Genomic DNA, 11,037 nt, shown 5'->3' with positions numbered 1-11,037 from the left:
TGGTGTTTTAAAAATACCAGTGTGTGTGGAACTTCTAAAAGTGATTCAAAAAAAATTTATATTTTTGTAACAATTTAGTAATGGCCCGGATATTATTTTTAACAAGACTACTCACCATGGAATGCTGCAAGATTTTTTCAATGAGTTTATATTCACACATGTTGAAGATTGTCACTATATTATGAGAAAATGTCAACCATGGCAGTATTTTGACTTGAAAACGAGATAAGATGAGAAGCATATTTTAAGTATAAAATAAATGATTGCATGCCTTTAAAGACAAGAAAGTAAAAGCACGATAAACTCTGACTTTGACACACTTAAAATATAAAAATTAACATAATGTGATTTACACACTTCTCTTTAACTCTTTCAGTACTTTCACAGCCCCTTTCCCATTACACCCGCATCCCCGCTCCTGACCCTTAGTGTACACACCCCTGATCACACGGGGGAGCGGGGACCCGGGCAGTGAGGACCAGGGGCACGGACACTCCAGCGGCCCGGATGGACGCGGACACTCACCCGCTCCCGGCGGGCGAGGAGAATAGTCGAAGCGTGCCCGCCAGCGCACCCGTCCCCTCCTGCCCAGCCGGCCGGGGCCCCAGCTCGGTCAGTTCCACACACACCCCGGCAGGAAGCGGGCGCAGGCAGTGGGAAACCGGCGTAACTTCAGACAGCGGGCGGGGAGCGTCCTCCTCCCGCGGACACGCAGGCAGCGCTGTCCCTGAGCTTCCATGGCGCCGCCCGCTCAGTCCTGAGGAAAACAAGCTCCGCCCCCAGGGAAGACGCTGGCTGCTTACGCGAACTGCGCATGCGCACCGCCACCTAAGACACGCTGGCTTCGCGCGCCCCCTGCAGGTCCTCGAGGGCGGTGCAGGATACTCAGAACTCACTGTAGAACACATGACCCCTCCCAGCCAGGATGCTAAATCACTGGAAATCTCAGTGCCCTGGCCTCTTTGTTGATGGCACTGGCGATGCTCTCATCCAGCCATGCCTGCTCTCTTGCCTGACACATGCCTCAGTCCTTGGAATCCCGCCTGAATCAGATTCTGTTCTGGAGGAAGGACAGGTGCAGAAGAATCTCAAAATTCCAAACTTAGAAGATGATCAGGAACCCAAACTCAACTCTGTCAACTCCCTGGGGTCCCCTGAGGAGTGTGGTTTTCTCAAACCATCTGCCCTGTGTCAGGAGCAGACCAAGCCTCAGGTAGCTTAGAGAGACTATCATGCAGCACATGCTTTAGACGGTTCTCAGTTCTGACCTGCATGACCTTGAGACCCTTTTGTAACTCCTAACACTGTTTTCTCATACCTATAGTGATGGTTATTGATGACTGAGTTAATCCTCTTACAATGCTGAGGTGCTGTTGTTCTTTGGATAACCGAATATTTTGAAGGGATCAACTGTTTATCACTTCCCCCTAATTAAGTATGTTTTTAAAACTAGAAATGTTTCAGGGGGCACTCAGGTCCTCCTCTTGCACCAGTTCCTGGTGTTGGCAGTTTCTGCTCTGAGCTCCAGATCTTGATCCTGCCGGTGGTCTATGGTGATGCCAGTGTGTACATGCTCTTCCTTGTGCACTGGTGAGGAAAGGAGGCAGCCCTTCCCCTAAATGAGGCTGCAACATGCTGACACTCAAAGCAGGCACAATGAAGAATCAGCTAGAGTTCCCGGTACCAGCTGTCCCAGGTAGAAACATCACCTTCACCACAGTGTTCCTGTGCTCCTATCAGGCCTTCACTACTCGCAGCAGGCCATGCATGAGCAGTGTGACAGGTGACTGCCTGTCCCAGCACAGCATGGTGGTGATGATCCCACCTTATCTGTTTGTCTTTGGAGTGTCCCCACACCTCTCTGAGCTTCACTTTGCTCTTCTCACAGGCAGGCTTGTACAGGCATGAACCTCACAGGATTATGGTAGGTAGTCATGGTAGCTGCTCACCCAGTGGCAGGCTCTGCCGAGAGGGCTGCTGGGAGTGCTGTGTGTCTTCACACTTGTCCTTCACTCTCCCCAATGAAAACACTCTTGGCCTTATCCTTCCCTGGCCTGTGGCCTTTCTGTGTTTGCAAAAGAACATGGAAGCAATCTGCAAAGAAGTTTTGAGGTTCTGTCCATCTGGTCCAGGAAATGCTGACTCTGCTAGATGTGCTGTTGTGTGGGGTCTCATGGGAGAGGCTTGGGCAGGACTTCCCTTGGCAATAAGCTGCCCCACCCAGGCCTTTCCATGATCCAGACTCCTGGGACCAGGGTGCAAATCCCCAGCTCCTCACTTGTCAACAATGTGACCTGGGCAACTTTCTCAAACCCAAGCTTTGTCCACCCAAGGTCAGCAGAGATGGGGGATAACAGGATGTCCTGCACAGAGTGTCTGTGCAGATTAAGTGAGGTAGAACAGACAGAACAGTGGTGGGGCCTGGCCCGTTGGTTGGCAGAAGGGAGCTCACCATGTGCAGCAATTTCCGCGGGTCACCCAGCAATCTGCCCAGAGGCTTAGCCACTCCATCACTATCATGTGTCTGAAGTCCACTTAACCACATGGGAGAGAAACAAACACATATTCTGAGTGTAGCTGCCACAGGAAAAAGTGCATCTGAGCGGGGAGTAATACCAGAGGCTGATCAGGATGGTGGAATATGCCCCCTTGGGTTGAGCAGAGTGTAGCTGCCCTCTGGAGCCTGGGGTTAGTGAGGATGTGCTTGTAGAAATGCCCCTCTCCTTTACCCATCAATGCTGGGTCCTGCGGGTACTGAGTCCCACAATCGGTGTGCTGCTAGTGCCCTCAGCACAGAGAAAAACCCAGGGGTTCCCACAAGGCTTCGGCCACATCCTCTGCTTCCTGAACTCCCATTCTGGTGACCCCACCTGGGATGCAGAGATGAGGTGAGGCAGGGGCTTGTGCTGTCAACACCACTGCTCTACCCTGGGAATCTGACACACAGTAGGTTCTCGGTAAGTCATTGTTGAATGAACAGCAATACTGGGTCAAGTTTCTGTGGGTGTCTGTGCCCCCAGATCAGGGACCCCTCAGGGCCCACCTCACAAGTGACATGAAAATAATAATGCCACCAGGAGCAATAACAGTTCCTCAGAATAAGTGGGCTTTTCCAAGCACTCTCCACCTGTTGCAAAGGCCTCCCAGCAGGGAAGTGGGCTGTCAGGGGCAACACTGCACTCTCCACTGTAACAAGGAGAAAGCCAAGGGCCACAGAGAGGAGTGCCTTTCCAGTGTCACTGCTCACTTTCCCACCTTTTGGGAGACTGGGAGGCTTTTCTACTACATTCTGGCTCTGAAGCCCCAATATTGTTTGGACATGCCTCCCTCCCTGGAGCAGGGAACCACTAAGTGACCTGTCACTTGTCACCAAGCAGACAGGCTCATTTCAGCTCATTGTGCCACCTGCAGTTTGTGCTAGTAGCAGGATCCTCTGGGAGACATCACACTCTCCCAACCTGAAAACAGGTGAACAGCTCACAGGTTTCCTGGAGAGGATGGTCACATGGCCTTGATCTGGCCAATCAGCATTTTCCATCCTCCCTGGCCACTGTGATTGGCTCAGGGCTGGGCACCAGCCCAATCAGGCTCCACGGAGGTCAGGCCTAGTTGCTGGAATCCTGGGAGCAGAGAAGTTCTATTTCAGTTGGGAGTTGAGGGGTGGTGATGTCAGCCTCTGGCAGTTGGTGACTATCTTGCTCTCGTAAAGGCAGAGCCATGTGAAGATGACACCAGTGGCAGAGCCCAGAGGTGGGGAAGGATGACTTCTGCTGATGTCACTGAGCACCAGGTACAGCCCTGCCTGAAGCTATCTCCCTGTGGATGTCTCATTTAGGTAAGTCATTCTCTCCTGCCCTGTTTGCTTCTTTAAGCCACTTTGGTTTTCTGTCACTGGTTTTAAGAAAAAGTTTCACTATTCCTTCAAGCTGGCTAAATGGAGACCCTGGAACTGCAACAGTGTGGTGACAGGCAACAATGTGGCTAATAGACTCCAGAGGCCTCTGTTCAAACAGGGGATTGTAAATGACAAGGGAGAGTACACATGGCCTCAGTGAACAGATTTGCTAGTGGTAGCTCGCAGTTCCTGGATATTAGAGTGCATGCACTCAGCCAAGTCTCAGCCCTGCTCTCACACCTGCTAACCCATACATCTCCTCTCCCACCTGCCCGGCCTAGGGGCCTGGACACCCCCAGGCACCTGAAACAGCCCAGGGCTTTGTGTTGTAATTTACACAGGCTGCCCCCACTTCTGAGGGTGAGGGTGACTGGGTTCCAGTTTACAGAGAAACAGACTAGACGGTCTCACTGGTGAGCTGTGGGGGTGGGACCCCAATCTACCATCTGACCTATGACTTCAGAGTGGACAGCCTCCCCACCCTCAGCCAGGATGCTTGCTAAGCCTAGGGGCTCAGGAGTCCTGCTCCCTCCAGCACCCCTCCTGGAGGTGAGAGTGGGGGGCTCTGCCCTATACAACATTCACCCCTGCAGGGGCACACGTGTGACCTCACAGTCTGTCATCCCTTCCTTATGACCTGGACCTCCTTGGCAGGGCATGAGAGGTGCCTTGATGTGTGAGAACTGCAGTTCATGGCTGCACATGTGGGGAGGTGCACCATGACTGAGAGGACAGCACCCCAATTTAAGCCCCCTCCATGCTCAGATGATTACATCCTGGAATTGAGGGGTTCCCAGGGGTCAGGTGGCCAATTCTGGCCTTAAGGACAAATTCTTATCACCCAGGAGGCTAATTTTTAAATTAAATTACACATTTACAATTCAATAGTCAAGCCCCTTTCTCAGCAGCCTTGTAGCCTCTCAGCTTTTACCCCTCGCTGTGACCATGTTCTTAGCTTCAAATTGAGTGCCATTATGGACATGAACATGTCCCTGTCATGTGTCACCTTCAGAGTAAGGGGCCACCCAAAACTCCCCTCCCTTCCCCTTGTCGATACCTCCACACAGGGAGTAGGGCCCTTTCGATGCAGTTGTGCAAATGTGTGAGCTAAGGGTTTAGAATGACCAGGCTAGGAGGGGTCTGCCCCACATGGCAGGGCAGGTGGGCTGGCAGGGGGTGATGGTTCACTTGTAAAACTCAGCTGGTGTCAGGCAGCGACAACAGACTGGCAGCCAAGGGCTCAGCTGGTGCAGAGTAAGCGGATTAAATGTGTTCACCCAGACGCCTCGGGGATGGCAGCCCTGGAGTAAGACTACAAGTGAGGAAGGTGGAGGGTCCCCAGTGCCTGGACCTCCACCTTCTAAAAATCAGGACTGAGATGTGGCTTTGAAATCAAAACACTGGAGTTCAAAGCTTCCCCCACCACTCGGTCAATAATTCAAAGCAAATGAGCCTCAGTTTTCTCATGTGTAAAATCGGAACATTGAAGCCTCTCCCTCTGAGGGTGTGGAGGGAAGTAAATGCGGTGACAGCAGAGCACAGGAGCTGTCTGGGCTGAGCCTGAACACAGGCAGGCCGTTGTTGCTGCCATGACCACCGTCTTCCAGGGCAGGGTCTGCACACTCTCCCTGTGAAGGTCCAGACAGTAAACATTCTAGGCTTTGAGGGACCTACAGTCCCTGTCACAACTACCACCCTCTGCTGTTGGAGGACAAAGGCAGCTCCTGCAGTAGGTAATCCAGGCTCGCACCCCCGCTTCCTGGGATAAGTATTCCTGAGATACAATTGTCACATAACTTTGTTGGCTTTAGGTGTGCAGCATAATGGCCTGTTACATGTGCATATTGTGAAATGATCACTGCATTAAGTTTACTTGACGTCTGTCATCACCCATAGTCACACACTATTTTCCTTGTGATCAGAAATTTTAAGAGGTACTCTCTTAACAACTGTCAAATGCACAGTGCAGTGTTATTAACTACAGTCACCTTGCAGTACATTATGTCCCCAGGACTTTTTTATCTTCTAACTGGAAGTTTGTACATTTTGATTATCTTCCCGTATTTCAATCACCCCCTGACTCACCTCTGGCAACCACCAACCTGATCTCTGTTTCTATGGGTTTTGGTTTATTTTATAGATTCCACATATAAATGAGATCATAGGTATTTGTCTTTCTCTGTCTTATTTATTTCACTTAGCATAATACCCTGAAGGTCCATCCAAGTTGTCACAAATGGCAGGATTTCATTTTTTTTAATGTCTGAATAAGATTCCATTATATATACATATATATGCATCACGTTTTCTGTATCCATTCATCTGTTGATGGACACTTAGGTTGTTTACATATCTTGGTTATTGTAAATAATGGTACAGTGAACGTGAGGGTGCAGTTGTCTCATTGACATAGTGATTTCATTTCCTTTGGATATATTCCCAGCAGTGGACTTGCTGGATCATATGGAAGTTCTAATTTTAAATTTTGGGGGAGTCTTCTTACTCTTTTCCAGAGTGATGGCACCAATTTACATTCCCACCAACATTGCAGAAGTTTCCCTTTTCTTCACACCACCACTATCACTTGTTATCTCTTGTATTTTGATGACACCCACCCTGACAGGTGTGAGGGGATATCTCATTGTGGTTTTGATTTGCATTTCCCTGATGGTGAGTGATGTTGAGCACCTTTTCATGTACCTGTTAGACATCTGTGTGCCTTCTTTGGAAAAATGTCTATTCAGTTCCTCTGCCCACTTTTTAAATCAGATTGCTTGTTTTTTTGCTGTTGAATTGTAAGAGTTATTTATATGTTTTGGGTGTTAACCCCTTATCAGATACATAGTATGAAAGTACTTTCTCCCCTTCTGTCTGTTACCCTAACCTCTGCTTTCTGGATGACAGGGGTCCAGGCACTTGGGAATCTCTGCTTCTCACATGTTTCCAATGGTGGGTGGGTGAGGGCTGTGTTCTGATAAAACTGTGCACAACCGTGGGTCACTACCCCTTCTTTTAGAAGGTGGGCTCTGAAGAGTGCAGTGTGGGCAGGGATGTTTTCCTGAAGTCATCATTTGGATGGTCATGTGCCCTGGAACTCACATCTTCTAGCCCGGATGTGATGGGGGAATTTGCAAAGGGAGGACCTTGCAGCTAAGAGACTGACCAGGTGCTCTTGTGTCTTGTTGGAAGCACCTGGAAAAAAAGTTGTGTGGAACAGGGACTCCTCCAGGTCACAAGGCTCAGTTCAGGCTTCTGGGATGCAGAGACCTGCTCTGAGCCACTCACTGAGGAGGGAAGGGCCTCAGGCAGGAGGGAGGTGTTGCTGGATTTCACTTGCCCTGTTTGTCAAGTATCAGCTCTGTTGATGTGTGGCACATGGGCTTAGCTTTGGGCATGTAAGAGGAGAGGTTCCTGGGGAAGGGCTGGCTTTTTCCTCTGATTGAGGTCCTACTGTTTGCCAAGCACAGCAGTCCTCTGAGTCAGAGCTGGAAAGCCAAGCACAGAGAGGTCAGGGAGTTTCCAGGTCACACAACATTAGGGGCATCATTAGGGTCTGATGCAGACCTGACGCCCAGCCTACATTCTCTCTCCTTTCCCAGGACCATCATGATCCCACATGTCAGCATCACCCAGAGAGGCCCAGGTATGGGCACTGGGACCTTTCCTGCCTAACATGCCAGGAGCCTTAAGAGGGAGGACAAGACACTTCCTAAGTCCATGATGCCCAGAGGCTGCTCTCAGCGAGAGGCCCAGCACACACTCTTGGATGAATCCTATCTCTGTACTGAGTCACTGTGTCCTCCTTGCCTCAGTTCTTCTGCCCACATGGGGCTGGAAACAGCAGCCACTTCACAAGGGTCTAAGGAACCTCCAGGATCCTGGAAGCAGCGCCCTCACACAGGGAGCATGGTGGGGTCAGCCTCCATTGTCTCCTTAATTTTTCCTCACCTCTTTGCTGGATGAGGAGCCCTAGCGGGGCCCTGGCTTGTCCCAATTCTCACCCCAGATCAGGGTCCAGCAGGGGGTGGTGTCCAGGCTGGACTCTGTCCTCTGCCCCTTCTGGGCAACCTCATTCCCCACACCTTGGCTGCCTGGACACTGTCTTCCAGGGGCCACTCTGTGCCTCCCACACCTACCTAGCATCCACCCACCATGGGTTAGTCCATCGCCCTCTGGCCCTTGGACACACACCTCCGTGTTGAGTGGAAATGAGGTGACGGACATGCTGGGCCTCCTAGACAGTCTGGGGGAGCCCGATATCCCCATCCTGCCCATCGCCCCAAGAGCTCAAGTTGGGGAGAGGGTGTGCCTCCATTCATACTCTGATTTGCTCAGATTCTCAGCACTTACTTTGCTGGGTGGATATGGGGGCAGAGGGATGATGTAAAAGCAGGAGACCTGGACAGCAGAGCATGAGAAGGGGGCTAGCACAGGCTGGTCTCATAACCCCCTTAGCCTTGGCTTTCTCATCTTTAAAGTGGGACAGACTATTGTGAGGTGAGCAGGATCCTGACCCATAGCCAGGCACTGTCCTACAAGCATAAGAGATCACTGACTCCTCATGAAAACCTGTGGGGCAGGGACAGGCGTTATCACCCATTTCTGCAGAAGTAACTGAGGCACAGAGAGAACAGGGGAGGTGACCACCCCATATTACAGAGCCCAGGCCATCTGATTCCAGTGTCCAGGCTCATGGTCAGTGCCCACTCTGGGTTTCCTTCCTCCCTTCACCCTCCACTGGGACCCATGGCTGCAGCCTCATCTCAGTGTGATTGTTCATGGGAAACAGGATGGGGGCTCTGAGGGCCTGTTTCTCTGAGCACTGCTTTCCCAGAAGGCTCAAGGGGTTGACTGTATTCACTACTGGACACCCAGGCCTGGGCCCAGGCCAGCCACACTGCAAGGCCTGAATCAATGATTGTTGAGTGAATACCTGAACCTCTGCATATACCTGCATGTTGCTCCCATTTCCTCATCTCCACAGCTGGCTACCCGACCAACACCTCGTGTCATCTGGCCTCTGCCAGGGACAGTCAAGGGGACTAGAGCTGCTCATCTGGGGACAGGGAGCCTCAGGGGCCCTGTGTCTGTCCCAAGCATCTCCTGGGCCAATTCACAGGGAAGCCCAGCCAGCTTCCAGGAACAGCAATCAGGTCCCAATCCCAGGGGTGTAGAGTAGGTCTTGAGGGGTGTTTCCTGAGACTGATTTTGTGTATGAAGGGGTCCTGGGGGTCAGGCTGCTTTCAACCTCCATTCCAGGCCCACACCACTGCTGGCAGCATTGAGCTAGTCATAAAGGACACAGGCCGTGGGGCCAAGGCTATAGCAGGGCTCTGCTCCCTCTCTGTGGCTCAGTGTCCTCATCTGTAACAGAGAACTAGTAACAGGGCCAAGGGAGGGCTCACTGAGACCCTCCTCTGTAGCTTTGGTTGGACACTGCCCTCTCTCTGCTCAGTGCCCTTCTCTGTAATAGAGAACTAGTAACATTTTTCTTAGCCCCTTTTGGCCCCATTTTTCTGAGTCTCTTTCCACATTGAGCCCAGGGCTTTCACAGAGATCACAGACTTGGGAGGTAATCAGAGTGTGGTCTCAGCCCTAGTGGTCCCAACTGAGGCCAGAGGAACTTCAGGAGGGGTGGGAATCCAGAAGTGCTTCATGGAGGAGGTGAGATCTGAGCTGTGTCCCCAAGGATGAGCTGTCATCCAGCTGAGACCTGGCACTGAGCAGGACCCATGTACATGGTGAATGAGGGTGTGAATGAATGAATGGGCACCCCTCTAACAGAGAGTGAGGGGGGAAGTCCCCCAGGCCAAAGCAGGAAACACAGGGCACCCTGGGGGAGCAGAGGGCGGGGCTGCAGTGTGATGCCTGCCTCACCCTTTATGGGTGTCTTGCCCCCACTTTAGCCTGTGTTCTGGTGGATTGGGAGCCCTTGCCTCTCCTCTGCTACAGTATCCTGCTCTTCATTCCTAGCGACACCCGCCTGTGTCACCTCAGTGTCCCCAAGTGGACCTGGACCTGTCTTGTGGGAGATTGTGAAGAGGGAATTGGTGTGCAGCCCAAGACTGAAGTGGGAGGGAGAGGATAATAGGGACCTCCAGAGGGGATCATGGGCTGGGGGAAGTCGGAGGGGTGGGGAAGGCAGAGACTCAGGGCTGAAGGATCCTGCTAGTGGTGGCTCCTTCACAAGGGGCTTCACAGGGAGGAAGCATTCATGGGGTAAAGGCAGAGCTCAGTTTGGGGCTCGCTGACATGGAACAGCTCATCACAGAGACGCCCAGAGGAGCTGGATATAGGGAACAAAGGTGCCACTGATATCAGGGTCAGAGCCTGAGACCCAGATGCGGTGGGGTGGTGGTGCAGGGTAAGGGGCTTGAGAATGTCAAGATGTTCATTCATTGGGTTCCTCAGGGTGGGGAACTTCATGTTCATTTCACAGCCACCTGGTTTCTGACAGAGCTAGGCTTAGGGAGGTCACTGAGTAGACACGTGCTGACAACTTAGATTCTCCTGTTTTCACATAAAGTCCCTGGTGTGAAGCCAGGTGGCACTCTTTAGAGTCATACGCCCTCACCCATGGGCTCTCTGTGTGTCTAGAGCCCAGTGGCACCTTTCCTCCCACTCCCCACTGCAGGACCCTTTGCACACCTGAATTTCCACAAGCTATAAAACATCTTCTCTTGCTGTGTGTTTACCCTATGAAAACTCATTGCCCTAGGAAGAGAGGCCTCACATCCTGCCCTTATTAAAGTGGTAAAGCCTGTTGTTCAGAGAAGCCCCTGTCAGATCTCACAACCAACCAGGTACCTGTGCAAGAATTGATCATGCAGCCCCCTCCTCCTTGTGTGAACAGCACCCCCCCAATAACAGACCCCACACACTCAACCTTGGCCCTCATGTAGGCACCTCTTGCCTGTGTGGCCTGATGTTGCCTATAGCAGTGTCCCTATTAAACTTTCCTAGACCCTTCTCAGACGCTGGTAATTCTTTACCAACCCAAGTAACTAGCCCGCCATTGTGCCCACAACACCTGAAACAGAATTGGCTAAATTATGCAGATTGATGATGCAGTTTAATTTGCTATAAAGGTGAAATCAAGGTTTACAAATAAAACAACATACGTACTCAAGGCAGGACTAAGA

General features: G+C 51.4%; 1 protein-coding gene across 5 annotated transcripts in view; it reads right to left on the bottom strand.

Moving 5' to 3' along the window:
* The window catches only part of LOC141577174 (uncharacterized), a 277,514-nt gene that overhangs the window by 139,218 nt on the left and 127,259 nt on the right, over positions 1-11,037 (bottom strand). The window lies entirely within an intron of this gene.

Source organism: Camelus bactrianus, chromosome 3 (assembly GCF_048773025.1).
Source record: "Camelus bactrianus isolate YW-2024 breed Bactrian camel chromosome 3, ASM4877302v1, whole genome shotgun sequence".
NCBI lineage: Eukaryota > Metazoa > Chordata > Mammalia > Artiodactyla > Camelidae > Camelus > Camelus bactrianus.
This window is presented reverse-complemented; position numbering and strand designations above follow the sequence as displayed.